Source organism: Chiloscyllium punctatum, chromosome 39 (genome assembly GCF_047496795.1).
Source record: "Chiloscyllium punctatum isolate Juve2018m chromosome 39, sChiPun1.3, whole genome shotgun sequence".
Lineage (NCBI taxonomy): Eukaryota > Metazoa > Chordata > Chondrichthyes > Orectolobiformes > Hemiscylliidae > Chiloscyllium > Chiloscyllium punctatum.
The window spans coordinates 34,644,841-34,670,419 of NC_092777.1; the positions used below are offsets into that span (position 1 = coordinate 34,644,841).

Below are 25,579 nucleotides of genomic sequence, written 5' to 3' on the forward strand. Positions count from 1 at the left end.
GCAGATTCATAACAGATTCAGTAGCCGATTCAGTACTAGATTCAGTAGCAGATTCAGTACCAGACTCCAACCAAGATTCAGTAGCAAGTTCACTACTAGATTCCGTAGCAGATTCAGTACCATATTCAGTACCAGATTCAGTGGGAGATTCAGTAACGGAATCAGTAGCAATGTCAGTACCAGGTTCAGTAGCAGATTCAGTAACAGATTCTGTAGCCGGTTCAGGAGCACATTCAGTAGCAGATTAGGTACCAGGTTTGTACCACTTTCAATAACAGATTCTGTACTAGATTTAGTACCAGATTCCGTACCAGACTCAGTAGAAGATTCAGTGCCAAATTCACAAAGAGATTCACTACCAGATTAAGTACCACATTCAGGAGCAGATTCAGTACCAGATTCAATAGCAGTTTCAGTAGCTGATTCAGGTACCAGATTCAGGATTAGATTCAGGACTGGATTCAGTACCAGATTCAGTACCAGATTCGCGACCAATTTCATTGGTAGATTCATAGCAGATTTAGTACCAGATTCAGTACTAGATTCAGTAGCAGTTTTGGTAACAGATTCAGTCGCAGATTCTGTACCAGTTTCAATACTAGATTCAGTAGCAGATTCAGTACCATGTTCAGTACCATGTTCAGTGCCTGATTCAGTACAAGATTCAGTACTGTATTCAGGACCAGATTCAATGCTAGATTCTGTCACAGAATCCGTCCTAGATTCAGTACCAGATGCAGTACTAGATTCAGTATCAGATTCTATACTAGATTCTGTACGAGATTCAGTAGCCGATTCAGTAGCAGAATCAGTATCAGATTTAGTACCAGATTCTGTAGCGGTTTCAGTAACAGACTCAGTACTAGATTCTGTACTAGATTCTGTACTAGATACTGTACGAGATTCAGTAGCAGATTCGGTACGAGATCCAGTGCCAACTTCAGTAGCAGATTCAGTACCACATTCAGTACCAGATTCATTGGCAGATTCATAGCACATTCCACACCAGATAGAGTACTAGGTTCAGTAGCAGATTCGTAACAGATTCAGTAGCAGATTTAGTGCTAGATTCAGTAGCAGATTCAGTACCAGATTCCATCCAAGATTCAGTAGCAGGTTCACTACTAGATTCAGTAGCAGATTCAGTACCATATTCAATACCAGATTCAGTGGGAGCTTCAGTAGCAGATTCAGTAGCCAGGTCAGTAGAAGTTTCAGTACCAGTTTCAATTACAGATTCAGGAGTAGATTGAGCACCAGATTCAGTAACAGGTTCGTAAGAGATTCAATACCAGTTTCGGTACCAGTTTCAGGACCAGATTCAGTACCACATTCCGTACCAGGTTCAGTGCCAAATTCAGTAGCAGATTCAGTTTCAGATTCAGTACCAGATTCAGTAGAAATTTCTGTACCGGTTTCAGGACTAGATTCAGTACCAGATTCAGTACTGGATTCAATTGCAGATTTGTAACAGATTCAGTATCAGATTCAGTACTAGATTCAGTACCAGATTCAGTACCGGAATCCAACGATGATTCAGTACCAGATTCAGTACTAGATTCAGTAGCAGATTCAGTAGCCAATTCAGGACTAGATTCAGTAGCAGATTCAGTACCATATTCAGTACCATATTCAGTCCCAGATTCAGTAGCAGATTCATGAGAAGATTCTTAACAAATTCAGTAGCTGATTCAGTATTAGACTCCAACCAAGATGCATTAGCAGATTCAGTACTAGATGCAGTATTACCTTCACTACCAGATTCAGCAGCAGATTCAGTACCCGACTCCATCCGAGCTTGAGTACCAGATTCAGTGCTACGTTCAGAATCAGATTCAGTACCAAATTCAGTACATTATCCAGTAGCAAATTCAGTAACATAATCAGTAGCAGATTCAGTACCAGATTCAGTACATAATCCAGTAGTAAATTCAGTGACATATTCAGTAGCGTATTCAGTCGCAGATTCAGTACTAGGTTCTGTAGCAGATTCAGTAGCAGATTCCATACAAGATTCAGTAGAATATTCAGCACCAGATTCAATACTACATTTCGCAGTAGATTCAGCAGCAGATTCCATACCAGATTCAGGAAAAGATTCAATACTAGATTTAGTAGCAGATTCAGCACTCGCTTCAGTACCAGATTTAGTTCCAGGTTCAGTCACACATCAGTACCTGATTCAGAAGCAGATTCAGTACCAGATTCATTCACACATTCAGTAGCAGATTCAGTACCAGATTCAGAACCAGATTCAGTACTTGGTTCAGTAGTAGATTCAGATTCAGGATGAGATTCAGTACTACATTCAGTGGCGCCATCAGGACCAGGTTCAGTACCAGACTGAGTAGCATATACTGTCCCAGATTCAGTACAAGATTCAGGAGCAGATTCAGTAGCATTTTCAGTGTTAGATTCCGTCCAAGTTTCAGTACCAGATTCACTGTTAGTTCCAGTATCAGATTTAGTACCAGATTCAGTACTAGATTCAGTAGCAGATTCGGAAACAGATTCAGTACCAGATTCATTACCAGATTCAGCAGAAGATTCAGTAGTAGATTCATGAGCAGATTCAGTAACAGATTCAGTGACAGATTGACCTCGTGAACCTACGCTACACTCTCCTGTCTATTGAGGGAGTGCAGCGTAGGCTCACGAATGACAGGACTATCTTATGCTGAAAGATTGGAGCGACTGGGCTTGTATACCCTTGAGTTTGGAAGGCTGAGAGGGGATCTGATTGAGACGTATAAGATTATTAAAGGATTGGACACACTGGAGGCAGGAAGCATGTTTCCGCTGATGGGTGAGTCCTGAACCAGAGGACACAGCTTAAAAATAAGGGGTAGGCCATTTAGTTCATAGATGAGGAGAAACTTCTTCACCCAGAGAGTGGTGGCTGTGTGGAATGCTCTGCCCCAGAGGGCAGTGGAGGCCAAGTCTCTGGATTCATTTAAGAAAGAGTTGGATAGAGCTCTCAAGGATAGTGGAATCAAGGGTTATAGAGATAAGGCAGGAACAGGATACTGATTAGGGATGATCAGCCATGATCATAATGAATGGTGGTGCAGGCTCGCAGGGCTTCCTTCAGTACCCTGGGATGTAGACCATCAGGCCCCTGGGACATATCAACCTTCAGACCTAACAGTGTCTCCAACACCAATTCCTGGCAAATATAAATTCCCTTCAGTTCAGGTCCTTCAGCCACTGTTACCTCAGGGAGATTGCTTGTGTCTTCCCCAGTGAACACAGATCTGAAGTACCAATTCAATTCTTCTACCATTTCTTTGTTCCCCGTAATATATTTCCCTGTTTCTGTCTTCAAGGGCCCAATTTTAGTCTTAACCATTTTTTTCCCTTTCACATAGCTAAAAAAACTTTTACTATTCTCCTTTATATTTTTGGCCAGTTTACCTTCATACCTCCTTTTTTCTCTGCGTATTTCCTTCTTAGTAATCCTCTGTTGTTCTTTAAAAGCTTCCCAGTCCTCCAATTTACCACTTATCTTTGCTATGTTATACTTTTTATCTTTTGACTTTATATGTTTCTTAACTTCCCTCATCAGCCATGGCCCCCATGCCTCCTCCTAGGATCTTTCTTCCTGTTTAGAATGAACTGATCCTGCAACTTCTGCATTATACACAGAAATATCCGCTATTGTTCCTCCACTGTCATCCCTGCTAAGGTATTGCACCATTGAACTTTGGCCAGCTCCTCCCTCATAGCTCCATAGTTCCCTTTATTTAACTGAAATATTCTCACTTCCGATTGTACCCTCTCCCTCTCAAATTGCAGATTGAAGCTTATTGTATTATGGTCACTACTTCCCAATGGCTCCTTCACTTCGAGGTCCCTGACCAATTCTGGTTTGTTGCACAATACCAGATCCAGAATTGCCTTCTCCCTGGTCGGCTCCAGCACCAGCTGTTTGAAGAATCCATCTCTGAAGCACTCCACAAAGTATCTTTCTTGAGGTCCAATACCATCCTGATTCTCCCAGTCTACCTGCATGTTAAAATCCCCATAACAACTGAAGTAACATCTTTGTGACAGGCCAATTTCAGCTCCTGATTCAACTTACACACTGCATCCATACTACTGTTTGGGCGCCTGTAGATAACACCTAAGAGGGTCTTTCTACCCTTAGAATTTCTCAGCTCTATCCATACTGACTCTACATCCCCTGATTCTAGGTCCCCCCGCGCAAGGGACTGAATATCATCCCTTACCAACGTGGCCACCCCATCCCACCCCCTCTGCCCGTCAGTCTGTCCTTACGATAGCATGCATTGCCTTGAATATTCATTTTCCAGGCCCTGTCCACTTGAAGCTACGTCTCAGTTTGTGAGACATGATTTCCCACGCACAAAGCCATGTTGACTATCCCTACTCAGTCCTTGCCTTTCCAAATACATGTACATCCTGTCCCTCAGGATTCCCTCCAACAACTTGCCCACCACTGAGGTCAGGCTCACCGGTCTATAGCTCCCTGGCTTGTCTTTACCGCCCTTCTTAAACAGTGGCACCACGTTTACCAACCTCCAGTCTTCTAGCACCTCACCTGTGACTATCGATGATACAAATATCTCAGCAAGAGGCCCAGCAATCACTTCCCTAGCTTTCCACAGGGTACACCTGATCAGGTCCTGGGGATTTATCCACCTTTACCCATTTCAAGACATCCAGCACTTCCTCCTCTCTAATCTGGACATTTTGCAAGATGTCACCATCTATTTCCCTACAGTCTATATCTTCCATATCCTTTTCCACAGTAAATACTGATGCAAAATATTCATTTCGTATCTCCCCCATTTTCTGTGGCTCCACACAAAGGCCACCTTGCTGATCGTTGAAGGGCCCTATTCTCTCCCTAGTTACCCTTTTGTCCTTAATATATTTGTAAAAACATTTTGGATTCTTCTTAATTCTATTTGCCAAAGCTATCTCATGTCCCCTTTTTGCCCTCCTGATTTCCTTCTTAAGTATACTCCTACTTCCTTTATACTCTTCTAAGGATTCACTCGATCTATCCTGTCTATACCTGACATATGCTTCCTTCTTTTTCTTAACCAGACTCTCAATTTCTTTAGTCATCCAGCATTCCCTATACCTACCAGCCTTCCCTTTCACCCTGACAGGAATATACTTTCTCTGGATTCTTGTTATCTCATTTCTGAAGGCTTCCCATTTTGCAGCCGTCCCTTTACCTGACCATCTGCCTCCAATCAGCTTTCGAAAGTTCTTCCCTCATACCATCAAAATTAGCCTTTCTCCAATTTAGAACTTTAACTTTTAGATCTGGTCTATCCTTTTCCATCACTATTTTAAAACAAATAGAATCATGATTGCTGGCCCCTAAATGCTCCCCTACTGACACCTCAGTCACCTGCCCTGCCTTATTTCCCAAGAGTAGGTCAAGTTTTGCACCTTATCTAGTAGGTATATCCACATACTAAATCAGAATGAACTCAACTATTTGACTACCTGGTGAGTCTAAAAGGATTTAAAATTCAGCTTGCCAATTTCATATTCCACAATAACAAAAACACTGTCATTACTTTCACCTTCCCATATTCAGTACTCCTTCCTGCCATACTGACTGTGACAGACTTTGAAGATAGTTTCTCAGTAAATTTCAGAGTCTATTCGTTTCTTTGTCACACCATGCAATTTCCTGGTGGTTATGATTCTCTCCCTTGGACACTGTGGTGTTTTAAAGTGCACTACTCACTAGCTTGTGGCTATGATAATGGCAGATCTCCAGGTCATATTGAAGGAAACTTATCTATTATTATCAAGACCCTGTGTTTTTTTTTCTACACATCACTACTGTATGTATAGCTCATAATTCCTTGTGTGATGCTGTCATAGAATGCTCTGTCAGGTTTACCATTGCTTTCTCGTTTGATAGATTTGCATTTGTTTGTTGCCATAAACTGAGAACACGTTTGTCCACAGAGAAAACTGCACCTGTGGTGTTTCAACAACCTGTATTCTGGTCTGCTTGAAAAGCACTGCAGTCAGCGTCACGTATGAGCCTGGGAACGTGGTTAATAATTTACCATATCAGACCGAAGAATTTCTACTTGCAATGTTGTCACAACTTTAATGATAGTTTCCTGCCCTCTCATAAGGTGTTCAAGTATATATCCGGCATTTATGGACTGTAAATACTGTAACAAGGTCCAGTACACTCTCAGATGTACAGATTATTCATTCATTTATAACTTATGAAACCAGAAATTTCAAAGCATTCTTCATTTTTTTTTGAACTTAGACTGAGTTGCTGCATAAATAATTGTATTCGTGCAACAACTTAAATTTCACAACATGATTCTGAAATTTACGAATATTATTGTAGAATCAATGTATTCTATTCCTCCAAAGTCATCAAGAAATAAATTTATAAAAAATATCAACCACAGAACTATAAAGCTACCAGACATGGTGAAAAGTAAAATGATAGCCTTCCTCCTGCTTTCCATCTCTGGGTCACTAAGATTCTCTCCATTGCTGCTGGATTTAAGGTCCTTACGAAATCAGCTGGAACTAAAATATGTCTTACAGTCAGAGTGTTGATCAACAGAATTAGATTGAACGGGATCAGTGGAGTTAAAGCTTTAGAAAAGCACTCATAACACACCCATCCAGGATTAGTATCATAGCTCGGTCTGATTCAGTACCAGATTCACTACTAGATTCAGTACTAGATACAGTAGTAGGTTGAGCAGCGATTCCATACCTGAATCCATCCTGGATTCAGCAGCAGATTCAGTACCAGGTCCAGTAGCAGATTCAGCACCATATTCATAGCAGATTCAGTACTAGATTTAGTACCAGATTCAGTAGCAGATTGAGCAGCGATTCCATACCTGATTCCATCCTGGATTTAGTACCAGATTCAGAACTAGATTCAGTACCAGATTCAGTAGCAGATTCAGGACTAGATTCAGTAGCAGATTCCATCCGAGCTTCAGTACCAGATTCAGAATTAGATTCAGTACCAGATTCAGTACATGAACCAGAAGCAAACTCAGTGACAGATTCAGTAGCAGATTCATTACAAGATTCAGTAGCGCATTCTGTAGCAGATTCAGTACAAGATTCAGTTATCGATTCAGTACTAGATTCATCGGCAGATTCAGTACCAGACTCCAACCATAATTCAGCACCAAATTCAGTACTAGATTCAGGAGCAGATTCAGTAGCCGATGCAGTACTAGATTCATTACCCGATTCAGCAGCAGATTCAGTACCAGACTCCAAGCAAGATGCAATAACAGGTTCACTACTAGATTCAGTAGCATATTCAGTACCAGATTCACTGGGAGATTCAGTAGCAGATCTAGTAACAGATTCAGTAGCAGGGTCAGTAGAAGATTCAGTATTAGTTTCAATTACAGATTCAGTAGCAGATTGAGTAGCAGATTCAGTAGCAGACTGAGTACCAGATTGAGTACCAGATTCAGTAACAGATTCAGTACCAGATTCAGAACCAGATTCAGTATGAAATTCAGTGCCAAATTCTATAGCACATTCAATATCAGATTCAGTAGCCGATTCAGTCTAAGATTCAGTAGCAATTTCAGTAGCAAATTTAGTATCAGATTCAGGACTAGATTCAGTACCAGATTCATTGGCAGATTCGCAGCAGATTCAGTAGCAGATTCGTAACAGATTCAGTAGCTGATTCAGTACCAGATTCAGAAGCAGGTTCAGTATTAGACTCCAACCAAGATTCAGTAGCAAAACTAGATGCATTATTACATTCACTACCAGTTTCAGTACTAGATTCCGTTCCAGACTCAGTAGGAGATCCAGTACCAGATTCAGTACGAGAATCAGTGCCAAATTCACTAGCAGATTCAGTACCAGATTCAGAAGCAGATTCAGCACCAGATTCATTGGCAGATTCAATGCAGTTTCAGTACCAGATTCAGTACTAGATTCAGTACCAGATTGAGCAGCGATTCCATACCTGATTCTATCCTGGATTCAGCAGCAGATTCAGTACCAGGTTCAGTAGCAGATTCAGCACCAGATTCAGTAGCAGTTTCAGTACCAGATTCTTTGGCAGATTCATAGCAGATTCAGTACCAGGTTCAGTACCAGATTCAGTAGCAACTTCGATAGCAGATTCAGTAGCAGATTCAGGACTAGATTCAGTAGGAGATTCCATCTGAGCTTCAGTACCAGAATCAGTGCAAGATTCAGAATCAGATTCAGTACAAGATTCAGAACATGATCCAGTCACAAATTCAGTGACAGATTCAGTAGCACGTTCAGTACTAGATTCAGTACTAGATTCATTAGCAGGTTCCGTACCAGATTCAGTAGCATATTCAGCACAGATTTAGCACTACATTCAGCAGCAGATTCAGTAGCAGATGCCATACCAGATTCAGGAAATGAACCAATATTAGATTAAGTAGCAGACTCAGCACTCGATTCAGTACCAGATTTAGTTCCAGATTCAGTCGCACATTTAGAATCTGATTCAGTACCAGATTCAGTACTAGATTCACTCCAAGATTCAGTACCTGGTTCAGTTCAAGATTCAGGATTAGATTCAATACTACATTCAGTGGCAGCATCAGTACCAGGTTCAGTGCCAGATTCAGTAGCAGACTCAGTATTAAATTCCATCTGTGTTTCAGTACAAGATTCACTGCTAGTTTCAGTATCAGAATCAGTACCAGATTCAGTACCAGATCCAGTAGCAGATTCAGTGACAGACTCAGTAACATTATTAGCACTAGATTCAGTAGCAGATTCAGTAACAGGTTCAGTACCATATTCAGTGCCTGGTTCAGTACAAGATTCAGGACCAGATTCAATGCTAGATTCTGTGGCAGAATCCGTCCTAGATTCAGTACCAGACTCAGTACTAGATTCAGTACCAGATTCCATACTAGATTCTGTACGAGATTCAGTAGCAGAATCAGTACCAGATTTAGTACCAGATTCAGTAGCACTTTCAGGAACAGACTCAGTACTAGATTCAGTACTAGATTCCGTACTAGATACTGTGCGAGATTCAGTAGCAGATTCAGTATGAGATCCAATGCCAACCTCAGTAGCAGATTCAGTACCACATCCAGTACTAGATTCAGTAGCAGACTCAGTAACAGATTCGGTACTAGATCCTGTCGCAGATTGCGTACTAGATTCTGTACGAGATTCGATAGCAGATTTAATATGGGATCCAGTGCCCAATTCACTGACAGATTCAGTACCACATTCAGCACCAGATTCAGCAGCAGATTCAGTATCAGATTCAGGATGAGATTCAGTACCATATTCATTGGCAGATTCTTTGCAGACTCAGTGCCAGATACAGTAGCAGATTCAATAGCAGATTCAGTACCTGATTCAGTACCAGATTCAGTACCAGAATCCGTACCAGATTCAATCGCATATTCAGAACCAGATTTAGTCCTAGATTTGTTCGCAGATTTAGTAGCAGTTTGAGTCACAGATTCAGTTGCAGATTCTGTATCAGATTCAGTACCAGGTTCAGTTGCAGATTTAGTACCACATTCAATATCTGATTCAGTACAAGATTCAGCACTGGATTCAGTACCACATTCAGTATTAATTCTGTAACAGATTCAGTACTAGATTCAATATCAGATTCAGTAGCAGATTCAGTGCCAAATTCAGTGCCAGATTCTCTACCAGATCAGTCCCAGATTCAATAACAAATTCAATATCAGATTCAATTGCAGATTCAGTATCAGATTCAGCAGCAGATTCAGTACCAGATTGCATCCTAGACCCAGTATCAGATTCAGTAGCAGATTCAGTACCAAATTCAGTACCAGATTCAGTAACAGATTCTGTACCTGATACAGTACCAGATTCAGTACCAGCATCAGTACCAGGTTCAGTACCAGATTGAATGCCAGATTCAGTCCCTGATTCCATGGCTGATTCATTCAAAAATTCAGTCGCAGTTTCAGTATGAGATTCAGTATTCCATTCAGTACCAGATTCAGTAGCAGGTTCAGTACCAGATTCCTTGCCAGATTCACTGCTAGTTTCAGTTGCAGATTCAGTACCATATTGAATGCCTGATTCATTACTGGATTCAGTATCATATTTAATGCCAGATTCTGTCGCAGAATCCGTACTAAATTCAGTAACAGAATCAGTACTAGATTCTGTCGCAGATTCCGTACTAGATTCTGGACGAGATTCAGTTGCAGATTCAGTATGAGTTCCAGTGCCAACTTCACTAGCAGATTCAGTACCACATTCAGCACCAGATTCTGTAGCAGAATCAGTGCCAGATTCAGTACCAGATTCAGGACGAGATAAAGTATCACATTCATTGGCAGATTCTTTTCAGATTCAGTACCAGATTCAGTATCAGATTCAGTACTAGATTCAGGATTAGATTCAGGGCTGGATTCATTACCAGATTCACTACCAGATTCACTACCAATTTCATTGGCAGACTCATACCAGATTCAGTACCAGATTCAGTATCAGATTCAGTACTAGATTCAGTAGCAGTTTTAGTAACAGATTCAGTACCAGATTACGTAACAGTTTCAATACTAGATTCAGTACCAGGTTCAGTAACATATTCAGTGCCACCTTCAGCACAAGATTCAGTACTGGATTCAGGACCAAATTCAATGCTAGATTCTGTCGCAGAATCCATCCTAGAATCAGTACCAGATTCCCTACTGGATTCAGTACCAGATTCCATGCTAGATACTGTACAAGATTCAGTAGCAGATTCCATACTAGATTCTGTATGAGATTCAGAACCAAATTCAGTAGCAGAATCAGTGGCAGATTCAGTACCAGATTCCTTGCCAGATTCACTACCAGTTTCAGTTGCAGATTCAGTACCAGATTCAGTACCATATTCAATGCCTGATTCAGTACAAGATTCAGTACTGGATTCAGTACCAGACTCAGTCCTAGATTCAATAGCAGAATCAGTAACAGATTTAGTACCAGATTCAGTAGCAGTATCAGTAACAGATTCAGCACTAGAATCAGTACTAGATTCCATACTAGATACTATACGAGATTCAGTAGCAGACTCAGTATGAGATCCAATGTCAACTTCAGTCGCAGATTCAGTAACAGATTCAGTACTAGATTCTGTTTCAGATTCCGTACTAGGTTCTGAACGAGATTCAGTAGCAGATCCAGTGCCAAATTCACTTGCAGATTCAGTACCGCATTTATTGGCAGACTCAGTATGAGATTCAGTGCCAAATTCATTAGCAGATTCACTACCTGATTAAGTATCACATTCAGTAGCAGATTCAGTGCCAGATTCAGTAGCAGTTTCAGTAGCTGATTCAGTACCAGATTCAAGATTAGATTCAGGACTGGATTCAGTACCAGATTCACTATCAATTTCATTGGCAGACTCATAGCAGGTTCAGTACCAGATTCAGTAGCAGTTTTGGTAACAGATTCAGTACCAGATTCGTCCACAAATTCTGTACCAGATTCTTTAACAGTTTCAATACTAGATTCAGTAGCAGATTCAGTACCAGGTTCAGTACCATATTCAGTGCCTGATTCAGTACTGGATTCAGGACCAGATTCAATGCTAGATTCTGTCACAGAATTCGTCCTAGATTCAGTACCAGATGCAGTACTAGATTCAGCACCAGATTCCATATGAGATTCTGTACGAGATTCAGTGGTAGATTCAGTACGGGATCCAGTGCCAACTTCAGTAGCAGATTCAGTAGCAGATTCAGTACCAGATTCAGTAGCAGATTCAGTACCACATTCAGTACCAGATTCATTGGCAGATTCAGTACAAGATTCAGTACCAGATTCATTACTAGATTCGGTAACAGATTCAGTAGCAGATTCAGTACCAAATTCAGTGCCAGATTCAGTACCAGAGTCAGTACCATGATGAGTACCTGATTTAGTATCAGATTTAGTACAAGATTCAGTACTAGAGTCAGTACCAGAGTCAGTAGAAGATACAGTAGCAGATTCAGTAACAGGTTCAGTACTCGATTCAGTAATGGATTCAGAACCAGATTCAGTAGCAGAGTCCATACCAGATTCAGTATCAGGTTGAATACCAGATTCGGTTGCAGATTCAGTGCCAAATTTACTAGCAGATTCACTACCAGATTCAGTACCAGATTCAGTAGCAGATTTGGTAACAGATTCTGTACCAGATTCAGTACCAGATTTGGTAACAGATTCTGTACAGATTCAGTACCAGATTCAGGATTAGATACAGTACTACATTCAGTTCCAGCATCAGTACTTGATTCAGTACCAGATTGAGTAGCAGATTCAGTTCCAGATTCAGTGGCAGATTCGGTAGCAGATTCCGTACCAGATTCAGTCGCATATTTAGTACCAGATTTAGTCCCAGATTCATTCGCAGATTTATTATCAGATTCAGTGACAGATTCTATAGCAGATTCATTACCTAATGCAGTACTAGATTTAGAACCAGATTTAGTAGTTGATTCAGTAACAGATTCAGTAGTAGATTCAGTAGCAGATTCATTAGCATATTCAGTACCAGATTCAATACTAGAATTATACCAGAATCAGTAGCAGATTCAATGTCAGATTCAGTGCCAGATTCTGTACCAGCATCAGGAACAGATTCAGTACCAGATATAGCAACAGATTCAGTGTAAGATTCAGTACCAGATTCAGTGCCAGATTCAGTACCAGTATCAGGAATAGATTCAGTACCAGGTTTGTACCAGATTCAGTAGCAGATTCAGTGCCAGATTCTGTACCAGATTCAATACCAGTTTCATTGGCAGATTCAGTGCCAGATTCAGTACTAGATTCAGTAGCAGATTTGGTAACAGATTCAGTTGCAGATTCAGTAACAGATTCGATATCAGATTCAATTCCAAATTCAGCAGCAGATTCAATACCAGATTGCATCTTAGACCCAGTACCACATTCAGTCACAGATTCAGTACCAAATTCAGTACCAGATTCAGCAGCAGATTAAGTACCAGATTCCGTCCGAGTTTCAATACTAGATTCAGTGCTACGTTCAGTACCAGATTCAGTAACAGCTTCAATAGCAGATTCAGGACTAGATTCAGTAGCAGATTCAGTGCCAGGTTCAGTCACAGATTCAGTACCACATATAGTACCTGATTCAGTTGCAGGTTCAGTACCAGACTCACTGCCAGATTCAGTGGTAGATTCAGTAGCAGATTCAATACCAGATTCAGTAGCAAATTCAGTGTAATACTCATTAACAGATTCAGTAACACATTCAGTACCATATTAGTAGCAGATTCAGTAACAGTTTCGCTATCAGATTCAATTGCAAATTCAGTACCAAATTCAGCAGCAGTTTCAGTATCAGATGGCATCTTAGACCCAGTACCACATTTAATCGTGGAGTCAGTACCAAATTCAGTACCAGAGTCAGTACCAGATTCCATCCGAGTTTCAGTCCAAGATTCAGTGCTAGATTCAGTATCAGATTCAGTACTAGATCCAATAGCAGATTCAGTACCTGATTCAGTCCCAGGTTCAGTACCAGACTCACTGCCAGATTCAGTGGCAGATTCAGTAGCAGATTCAACACCAGGTTCAGTCGCAGATTCAGTGTAAGATTCAGTAGCAGATTCAGTGTATGATTTAGTAACAAATTCAGTACCAAGTTCTGTCAAAGAATCAGTACTAGATTCAGTACCACATTCAATGCCTGATTCAATACAAGATTCAGCACTGGATTCAGTACTAGATTCAGTACCAGATTCAGTACTAGATTAAGTACCAGTTTCAGTAGCAGATTCAGGACTAGATTCAGTTCCAGATTGAGGAGCAGATTCATAACAGATTCAGAACCAAATTCACTTTCAGATTCAGTACTTGATTCGGTAACAGATTCAGTAACAGATTCAGTGCCAGATTCAGGAACAGATTCAGTAGCAGATTTGGTAACAGATTCAGTACCAGATTCAGGAGCAGATTCACCTGCAGATTCACCTGCAGATTCCATACCGGATTCCAAGCTAGATTCAGTACCACACTCAGTAGCAGATTCAGTAACAGGTTCAGGACTAGATTCAGTAATGAATTCGGAACCAGATTTAGTTGCAGATTCAGTAGCAGAGTCCATACCAGATTCAGTATCAGGTTGAGTACCAGATACGGTTGCAGATTCAGTAGCGGATTCAGTACCAGATTGAGTACCACATTCAGTACCAGATTCAGTAGTAGATTCTGTATCAGAATCCGTAACAGTTTCAATACTAGATTCAGTAGCAAATTCAGTCGCAGATTCAGTACTATATTCAGTGCCTGATTCAGTAAAAGACTCAGTGCTGGATTCAGTACCAGATTCAATGCTGGAATCTGTCACAGAATCTGTCCTAGATTCAGTACCAGACTTAGTACTAGATTCGGTACCAGATTCCATACGAGATTCTGTATGAGATTCAGTAGCAGATTCAGTACGAGATCCAGTGCCAACTTCAGTAGCAGATTCAGTACCACATTCAGTAGCAGATTCAGTACCACATTCAGTACCAGATTCAATGGCAGATTCAGGACTAGATTCAGTACTAGATTAAGTACCAGATTAAGGAGCAGATTAGGTACCAGATTCAGTAGCAGAATCAGTACCAAATTCATTACCAGATTCAGTAGCAGTATCAATACAGACTCAGTGCTAGATTCTGTGCTAGATACTATACAAGATTCAGTAGCAGATTCAGTACGAGATTCAGTAGCAGATTCAGTAGCAGATTCAGTACCACATTCAGTACCAGATTCAGTAGCAGATTCAGGACTAGATTCAGTACCAGGTTCAGTATCAAATTCAGGAGCACATTAGGTACCAGATTCAGTAGCAGAATCAGTACCAGATTCAGTAGCAGATTCAGTAGCAGAATCAGTACCAGATTCAGTAGCAGTATCAGTACAGACTCAGTGCTATATGCAGTACACGATTCTGTACTAGATACTATACAAGATTCAGTAGCAGATTCAGTACCGTATTCAGTACCAGATTCAGTAGCAGATTCAGGACTAGATTCAGTACCACATTCAGTATCAGATTCAGTATCAGATTCGATATCAGATTCAATTGCAAATTCAATTCCAAATTCAGCAGTAGATTCAGTATCAGATTGCATCTTAGACCCAGTACCAGATTCAGTCGTGGATTCAGTACCAAATTCAGTACCAGATTTAGTACCAGATTCAGTATTACATTCAGGACCAGATTCAGCAGCAGATTTAGTACCAGATTCTGTCCAAGTTTCAGTACCAGATTCTGTCTGAGTTTCAGTACCAGATTATGTGCTAGGTTCAGTAGCAGATTCTGTGGCAGATTCAGTAGCAGATTCAACACCAGGTTAAGCCACAGATTCAGTGCCAGGTTCAGTCGCAGATTCAGTACCACATTCAGTACCTAATTTAGTCGCTGGTTCAGTACCAGACTCACTGCCAGATTCAGTGGCAGATTCAGTAGCAGATTCAACACCAGGTTAAGCCACAGATTCAGTACCAGATTCAGTAGCAGATTCAGTAACAGATTCAGTACCAGGTTCACTCGCAGATTCAGTACCACATTCAATACCTGATTCAGTACACGATTCAGCATTGGATTCAGTACCAGATTTAGTACTAGATTCAGTAGCAGATTCAGTACTAGATTTAGTACCAGATTTGGTAACAGATTCAGTAGCAGTTTCAGTAGCAGATTCTGTACCAGATTCAGGACTAGATTCAGTTCCAGATTGAGTAGCAGATTCATAGCAGATTCAGAACCAAATTCACTTCCAGATTCAGCACTTGATTCAGTGGCAGATTTGATAACAGATTCAGTGCCAGATTCAGTAGCAGATTCAGGAACAAATTGAGTAGCAGATTTGGTAACAGATTCAGTACCAGATTCAGTAGCAGATTCGGGAGCACAGTCAGGAGCAGAATTAACATGCTGATTCTATACTGGATTCCAACCTAGATTCAGTACCACATTCTGTAGCAGATTCAGTAACAGGTTGAGGACTAGATTCAGTAACGGATTCGGAACCAGATTCCATTGCAGATTCAGTAGCAGAGTTCATACCTGATTCAGCGTCAGGTTGAGTACCAGATTCGGTTGCAGATTCAGTAGCGGATTCTGCACCAGATTCAGTACCACATTCAGTACCAGATTCAGTAGCAGATTCTGTCCCAGATTCCATAACAGTTTCAATGCTAGATTCAGTAACAAATTCAGTAGCAGATTCAGTACTATATTCAGTGCCTGATTCAGTACAAGATTCAGTACTGGATTCGGTACCAGATTCAATGCTGGAATCTGTCACAGAATCCGTTCTAGATTCAGTACCAGACTCAGTACTAGATTCAGTACCAGATTCCATATGAGATTCTGTACGAGATTCAGTAGTAGATTCAGTACGAGATCCAGTGCCAACTTCAGTAGCAGATTCAGTGCCACATTCAGTACCAGATTCAGTAGCAGATTCAGTGGCAGATTCAGGACTAGATTCAGTACCAGATTCAGTATCAGATTCAGGAGCAGATTAGGTACCAGATTCAGTAACAGAATCAGTACCAGATTCAGTACCAGATTCAGTAGCAGTATCAGTAACAGACTCAGTATTAGATTCCGTACTAGATTCTATACTAGATACTATACGAGATTCAGTAGCAGATTCAGTATGGATCCAGTGCCAACTTCAGTAGCAGATTCAGTGCCACATTCAGTACCAGATTCAGTACCAGATTATGTAGTAGATTTGGTAACAGGTTCCGTACCAGATTCAGGAGCAGATTCAGTACCAAATTGAGCAGTGATTCCGAATCAGGTTCCATCCCGGATTCAGTAGCAGACTCAGTACTAGATTTAGGATTAGATACAGTACTACATTCATTACTGGCATTAGTACCCATTCAGTACCAGATTGAGTATCAGATTTGGTTCCAGATTCATTGGCAGATTTAGTATCATATTCAGCAGCAGATTCAGTAGCAGATTCCGTACCAGATTCAGTCGCATATTTAGTACCAGATTTTGTTCCAGATTCATTCCCAGGTTTATTATCAGATTCAGTGACAGATTCTATAGCAGATTCATTACCAGATTCAGTACTAGTTTCAGTAGTTGATTCAGTACAAAATTCAGTACTAGATTTAGAACCAGATTCAGCACCAGATAGAGTAACAGATTCAGTAGCAAATTCAATGTGAGAGTCAGTACCAGATTCAGTGCCAGAATCAGGAACAGATTCAGTAGGAGATTCAGTACCAGATCAGTAGCAGATTCAGTGTAAGATTCAGAACCAGGTTCAGTACCAGGTTCAGTGTCAGATTCAGTAGCACATTCAGTACTAGATTCTGTACCAGATTCAATACCAGATTCATTGGCAGATTCAGTGCCAGATTCAGTACTAGATTCAGTAGCAGATTCAGTAACAGATTCGATATCAGATTCAATTGCAAATTCAGTACCAAATTGAACAGCAGATTCACTACCACATTCAGTACCTGATTTAGTACAAAATTCAGTACTAGATTTAGTACCAGAGTCAGTACTAGATTCAGTAGCAGTTTCAGTACCAGTTTTAGTCACAGATTCCGTAGTAGATTCAGTACCAGTTTCAGTAGCCGATTCAGTACCAAATTGAACAGCAGATACAGTACCAGATTCAGTCGCAGTTTCTGTAGCAGATCCAGTAGCAGCCTTATTAACAGCATGTCTGTTCATGAGAAACTGTAGCCCCAGCACAAGATATGTAGACTTACTGCACAGGTCAGAACACCTGTGTCTCAAGGACCTCAAACTTCCTCATGAGTTCTTCAGGATGATGAGGCATTCTAATTGAGGCAAGTGGGACAGCAGGGTACTTGTGGCAGCCTGAATGGGGTATGGGAGACATCGTCAGTTGATCAGAAATTGAATACTTTGAAAAAAGTCTCCACTTTCATGTCCCCTTTCACCCATATCCTCTTTTATGGCAAAACTGTGTGACATTCCTTGAGGCCAAGACAAGTTTCCCTGAATATTGTGTAGGCCATTGGTGGGTTGGGGGTGTTGGCGACTTGCACTTTGTTGATTACTGCTTCATGGTAATGACCACTCTAACCATGGATGTAGATCAGTATGAAAGCTTGAAATATTGTGGCACTCACAGTGGAAATATTTTCGGTGAACTGCTTTCCAATTGTGCAGGCTCTCTAGAAATGCTGACAAAAGCTCACTTTTTTTTTTCCTGGGGTTCCAGAATTATTCTGTTTAATGACATCTCAAAAGGAATAGCAGGTGCATCTAGCTGAATAGGGCTTTGAGGGTCTTGTGCATTGCAACAGGAAATCTCCGATGCTATCCCTGTATTCACCACCCACCTCTTGCTTCACCATGCAGTAACTGAACTATTTACCTCTCTGGTCTTTCTGAGCTGAGTGTGCTTGAGCTGGTGGAGGATACACATGAGCTGTGAGACAGTGTATCCACAGAGTGAGGACCTTCCTCTGAGGAGTCTTCATCCTTCCATCTTACCATCTCCTGAAGGATGCCTTGAGAACCTGTTGGAGGTAAAAACCACGAATTGGAATTGACAAGGTAAGAATGTACTACCAGCCGGCAACAAATCACTATGACCCAAGATTGTTTGAGAGTCAAGATTAGAATGGTGCTGGAAAAGCACAGCAAGTCAGGCAGTATCCGAGGAGCTTTTGCCCGAAATGTCAATTTTCCTGCTCCTCAGATGCTGCCTGACCTGCTGTGCTTTTCCAGCATCACTCTAATCTTGAATCTGATCTCCAGCATCTGCGGTCCTCACTTTCACCTAAAGTTTGCTGCCTTGTGTCAGTGCTTTATTAAACTCTGTCACCATGTAACAGGGAGGCTGTGTGCTCCCCTCCTTCCCTATGTCTCCGGCTCCAATAACCATCTCCATAGAGATCTCAACTTCTTTTTAATGGCTCCGTGTAGCAGGCAAGATGGAGATTATTGGAGAGATACCTCTGGTTCTCTGCTTCTTTTCATGGCTCTGTGCTCTGTCCTCTCTCAGGAGGAGAAAGAAGAAACCAGAGTCTGAGAAGTGGAATATTTGAGAGAATGGAAAGACAGCTTTTGTCGAAGGTCAATGCGATGGATGGATGTGCTGGACTAATAACGTGAGAGTGATGCCAGTGGACAATGGTCATATGTGGATGTCAGGAAGTCGAGAAGGATGGACACTCCTCCAAGATCTTTTTGTTCCAGAAAAGAAAACGTGTAAATATTTTAGAAACACAGATTGACGAGTGGCATGCCTCTAAGTGTTCATGCTGTGAAAAGTGCATTGAAATTCTCGTCCTTGCTGCCTTCCTGAGCCCCCTCCAGCAGTAGAATTTTTCTTTCCTCTGTCTGTGGGGAGCATTATCTCCTTGTAGACCTTCCCAACCAGCAGCCTTATCTTCAGAGACACTTCTTGGAATACGAAAATGATTCAAATATCATGAACACAGCCAAGAGATCTTTGATAAAAGTGATGATCTTAGCAAGCCTATCAACATTATTGTTTTTCTGGAAAGGTTGCTAGGAATTGAAAAAAGGAACCTTGGGGATTATAGATGGCTTGGCAAAGATAAAGGCAACTTCTAGGAGGGAACAAAAACATGATACAGCACAGCATGTGAAAGGGTGCATTGAGCAAAATTCCAGTCTGATCTAATCAGCCTGAACTGCTTTTTTTATCCAATTTAAATACATACAGAAGGCCAGCGCAATTCATTTTAAATTTATGATTATGCAAGTATAGTAACCAACAACCTAAATAAAACACAGCTTTAATATTGCTGTTTTCTCCCTGAATGGGTGGTCATGACTATTTGAAGAAAACTGTAGGGGAGGTAATCACCACCATCAGTCAAATTGCTGATTATCACATGTTATGAATAGCTGACAAATCCAGAAATAGAGATAAAGAAAACATTCCAGCTTTCGGAGCGCCGCTCCTTTATCAGGGGATTGTGGAGGGCACGATTCTAAGGCACAGAATTTATGGCAAGAATTTACAGTGCGATGTAACTGAAATTATACATTGAAAAATACCTTGATTATCTGTTGAGCCTTTCATCTGTTCGAATACCATGATGGTTTCACTTCTTTCATGTGTAAATCACAAAACCTGGAGCTGTTTGTGGGTAGTAAGTCCCAGAGCAGTGTGAGGGCAGTGAGTCCCAGAGCAGGGTGTGGGCAGTGAGTCTCATCGGAGGGTGAGGGCAGTGAGTCTCATCGGAGGGTGAGGGCAGTGAGTCCCAGAGCAGGGTGTGGGCAGTGAGTCCCAGAGGAGGGTGAGGGCAGTGAGTTCTGGAGCAGGGTGTGGGCAGTGAGTCCCAGAGGAGGGTGAGGGCAGTGAGTTCTGGAGCAGGGTGTGGGCAGTGAGTCCTGGAGCAGGGTGTGGGCAGTGAGTCCCAGAGCAGGGTGTGGACAGTGAGACCCAGAGCAGGGTGTGGACAGTGAGTCCCAGAGCAGGGTGTGGACAGTGAATCCCAGAGGAGGGTGAGGGCAGTGAGTTCTGGAGCAGGGTGTGGGCAGTGAGACCCAGAGCAGGGTGTGGGGAGTGAGTCCCAGAGCAGGGTGTGGGCAGTGAGTCCCAGAGCAGGGTGTGGGCAGTGAGTCCTGGAGCAGGATGTGGGCAGTGAGTCCCAGAGCAGGGTGTGGACAGTGAGTCCCAGAGGAGGGTGAGGGCAGTGAGTTCTGGAGCAGGGTGTGGGCAGTGAGACCCAGAGCAGGGTGTGGGCAGTGAGTCCCAGAGCAGGGTGTGGGCAGTGAGTCCTGGAGCAGGATGTGGGCAGTGAGTACCAGAGCAGGGTGTGGGCAGTGAGTCCCAGAGCAGGGTGTGGGCAGTGAGTCCCAGAGCAGGGTGTGGGCAGTGAGTCCCAGAGCAGGGTGTGGGCAGTGAGTCCTGGAGCAGGGTGTGGGCAGTGAGTCCCAGAGCAGGGTGTGGGCAGTGAGTCCCAGAGCAGAGCATGGGCAGTGAGTCCCAGAGCAGGGTGTGGGCAGTGAGTCCCAGAGCAGGGTGTGGACAGTGAGTCCTGGAGCAGGGTGTGGGCAGTGAGTCCCAGAGCAGGGTGTGGGCAGTGAGTCCCAGAGCAGGGTGTGGGCAATGACTCCCGTAGCAGTGTGAGGGCAGTGAGTCTCAGAGGAGGGTGAGGGCAGTGAGTTCTGGAGCAGGGTGTGGGCAGTGAGTACCAGAGCAGGGTGTGGGCAGTGAGTACCAGAGCAGGGTGTGGGCAGTGACTCCCGGAGCAGGGTGTGGGCAGTGACTCCCGGAGCAGGGTGTGGGCATTGAGTCCCAAAGCAGGGTGTGGGCAGCGGTTCACAGACAGAGACTGATACTGGGGAAGCAGTCTACCTTGGAGCTGCTGAGTGCCGGTACAAAGCAGTCAGGGGCTAGCTGGAGCAGGGACAGCTGTTGGACTGGGGTCTGGGTGAGTGATCAGACCATGTGCGGGGGCCCTGCACTAAGCTGCGAGAAGCTGCTACAACATTGTTTTCATTTGAAATGTTTTACTTAACTGTAATGTCAAGCCTTTAACACTATCTTATTTAGAGTCATCGAGTCAAGGCGATATACAGCACAGAAACAGACCCTTCGGTCCAACCTGTCCACGCCGACCAGATATCCCAACCCAATCTAGTCCCATCTGCCAGCACTTAGTCCATATCCCTCCAAACCCTTCCTATTCATACACCCATCCAAATGCCTTTTAAATGTTGCAATTGTACCAGCCTCCACCACTTCCCCTGGCAGCTCATTCCATACACATAATACCCTCTGCATGAAAAAGTTGTCCCTTAGGTCTCTTTTATATCTTTCCCCTGTCACCCTCAACCTATGTCTTCTAGTTCTGGACTCCACTCCTGGGAAAAGACTTTGCTTATTTACCCTATCCATGCCCCTCATGATTTTATAAACCTCTGTAAGGTCACCCCTCAACCTCCGACGCTCCAGGGAAAACAGCCCCAGCCTGTTCAGCCTCTCCCTGTAGCTCAAATCCTCCAACCCTGACAATATCCTTGTAAATCTTCTCTGAACCCTTTCAAGTTTCACAACATCTTTCCAATACATAGGAGACTAGAACTGCACACAATATTCCAACAGTGGCCTAACCAATGTCCTGTACAGCCGCAACATGACCTCCCAACTCCTGTATTCAATACTCTGACCAATAAAAGAAACCATACAAAACGCCTTCTTCACTATCCTATCTACCTGCGACTCCACTTTCAAGGACTTATAAACCTGCACTCCAAGGTCTCTTTGTTCAGCAACACTCCCCAGGACCTTACCATTAAGTGTATAAGTCCTGCTAAGATTTGCTTTCCCAAAATGCAGCACCTCGCATTTATCTGAATTAAACTCCATCTGCCACTTCTCAGCCCATTGGCCCATCTGGTCAAGATCATGTTGTAATGGAGAAAAAATATATTTCTGCAAATTCAGGCTGATTTTTCTATTTTTTTTTTAATTCTCAATTTGTTTTGATTATTTACAGGAAAACCGGAATTAGTTTCACTTCCAACGTTTACATTCTATGGAGAAATGTTTGTGGTTGTCTCGTTCTCATTTCCTGATTCGGAAGGCTGAGTAATCTTTGTTTGGAGGTCTTAAACATGTACAATTTTATAAACTAGTCCTCTAATATTGGTATTTAGAATGTTTAATGGGGTGAAGCTGCTGGAACATTTCAGAAGAATTCCTTATTTGTAAAATGGCCCAACTATTCCAGCAGCGCATGGCCTTCCCTCTATTTGGTTTGCAGATTTCATAAAACGTTCGAAAATTCATTGTAGGAACTTGTTGAAATTTTCAGTTGCGTTTGAACATTAAACATTAATCTAGCTAGAAGAAAGAGCCAGGAATTTTTCGAAATTAAACTATTAGTATGACACTTGAACAATTTTTACTGTTATTCATCCATGAATGTTCCAAGAATTTCAGAGCGAAAGGCATCTGGCATGAATTTGCGTTCTTCAAAGTTGCTTGATAATTTGTAGTGCTCCGTCATGAGCTTTACCAACACCAATAAAACAATGTTTCACTGAGGCTTTCTGTTAAAATGAATGGTGATCATGAAATTACTGTTTGTGATACTTTTTACACTTGATTTCCTCTGCAGAAATTTTAGTACCGATAATTGATATTAAAGGGGACAATGTTAATCACATGATATACAACTATGATGTGACATACAACTTTACATTCAAAAGGATGCCAATGATTTTAGATTAGATTAGATGAGATTAGATTACTTACAGTATGGAAACAGGCCCTTCGGCCCAACAGGTCCACACCGACCCATCGAAGCGCAACCCTTTGGAATCTCTCCACAGCAGGTAGTCACCTGTTCTAAAGTTCCTAAAATAAATCTTTTATCTACTTTGTCAATATTTTGAGTTTAACTTGTTATTATCAGAATAATACTGCCATTATATGTTATCATCCCTGGTGAATGGAAGCCTAGCTCCCATGTAGATATGACTATTACACATGGCCCATGATGTAGCTTCATTTTGTTGTTGTACTAATGCTCAATGTTTTCACCTAATCACTGCTGAGACTGTGCTCAGCTTTATGTGGCAATTCAAAGATTAACATAGTCCAGTGGTGTAATGGTGGACTCAAAACAATTCATGCCTCACAGAGAAAATTTGAGAGTTTATGTGGAGTGTAAGTACAGTTCAAGAAGACAGCTCACCACCTCCTTCTTCAGGGTAACTCGAGCTGGCCAATAAATGATGGTCTAGCCAGCAACATCCACATCCCATGAGTGAATTAAACATACAAACATGTGGCTATTGACCTGTACACGTTCCACAATCTTATGATAGAATAGCAGAAGCAGACCTGTATCAAATACTAAGACAGTGGCATTTAGAGAAAAATGAGATAGACAGTTCATTTGATCGAAAGTGAGCAAAAAACTGATCTACATTTTTACATTTCGTCCTAATCTTTGCTCCATTCCTTCTGTGTAGATTCGCCTGGGAGAGCAGAACCAATAGTAACCTTTGTCATGGATACAGAGGCACAGAAAGTTTTGGTATATCTCCAAGATTTACCACTTGACAAAATGTGAACTAATTGGACCAGATCATGGGAAGGAGAAATTGTTGCTCTCTTAAATCATGTAACTATATAGTTAAAATATCAATATTATTTACTACACTATGTGTCATTACATTGTGGTTTGTGGGCCACAAAATCACACTGCTTAGATCTAGTTAATTCCAGAATGTAGTCAGAGGAAAGGCATGAGGATCTGTGTCAATATCTGATGGCCTTCGTTGCGGATAACCACTTTCTGAAAGATGAGCTCAGTGATCACAGTCTAATTCTTGATGAGGATGAAGAGGTGTCACCATCATTGATAATTATAACCCTTCTTTAACCACATGGTAGGTGTCATGTCCATGATGTCAGCAAGTGGGTTGACAAGGTGAACACTACCTCAGTAAGTGTAATTTTCTGTCAGGTAAAGATCATCAATATGTGGTAAAGCAGTAAGACAGTTACTATCCTGGATAATAATGTGTGACAATAGTATGGCTTTAAGAGGTGTATTTTGTCCTGGATTTTTAATTAAGAAACATAGAGACAGATGTAATAATTGGTCAAGCTAATAAAGTAACCTTATGAGCCTTGCTTTTTAAAAAAAAATTGGAACAATAGGAGCAGCCTGAATGGGTGGGGCCAAGCCCCTACAGAACCAGGATTTTTAGTCTTGGTTTTCAATCATAGTTGCTGGGGTCTTGAAACTGGACATAGAAGCTGTTTTTTTTTTCCTTTCCCTGTTACTCTTAAATGCTAGGGTTCTCTTCCTGCTGCTAGAATTGAAAGTGAGACAATCTACTGAATTTGCCTTGGCTAAATTAGTGTTTATGGGATGTTACTATATTGGAACAGTTACTATATAGTAATTAGTAATCCATTGTTCTGTTAAGCTTTCAAAAAGAGTTGGTATTCCAATTTATTCTTTCTTTTGTTGTAGTTTAATTATAGTATATGAATAAAGTCTGTTTTGATCAAGACTGGTGGTTTGACTAATCAAATTGCATCTGGAATGCAATGCCTGACACATGCCTTTAAAATAAGACAAAGTTAGGGTCGAGACTATCTTCTCAATCTATCTTGAGGGGATTTGGTCTGATCCATAACAAATGATACCGTTACAAATACTTGTTTAGGCAAGGAGGCATGATGAATCTGCAGATGTTCAGTTGGACTCAGCTGCACTTCATGTACAGGTTGCTGTTGCCTGTAAACATCAGATCTAGGTGATGAATTCTAATACTTGATTTTACACAAAACCATTCTCTATTATTTCCCAAAGTTTAGCAGGAGCTGTCCAGTCTTTTTCAGAAAGGCCGAAAGTTCCTCTGTGCAACTCCTCATTTCCAAAGGCTATTGCTACTTTATTGCTAGCTTACCGATTTCTACAGTTGCTAAATCTAAAAATTACACATCCATTTTTTGTTTAAAATGTCCAATTTAGGTAGGATGTCTGTGGCCTTCCAGCTCATGCCAGGGCATTTGTTGACGTCTTCCTGATGTTTCATGTCATTTACAAATGTCATCAATGTCTA

The 25,579-nt window shown here is 41.7% G+C and overlaps 1 long non-coding RNA gene across 1 annotated transcript in view; it reads left to right on the forward strand.

The window, feature by feature from the left end:
* Positions 1-24,872, forward strand: part of LOC140463949 (uncharacterized) — a 71,076-nt gene extending 46,204 nt beyond the window's left edge. The window contains exon 3 of the long non-coding RNA XR_011954823.1: positions 23,972-24,872. This is a non-coding gene — a long non-coding RNA (uncharacterized lncRNA). The remainder of the gene's footprint in view (positions 1-23,971) is intronic.
* Positions 24,873-25,579: the final 707 nt, after the last annotated feature.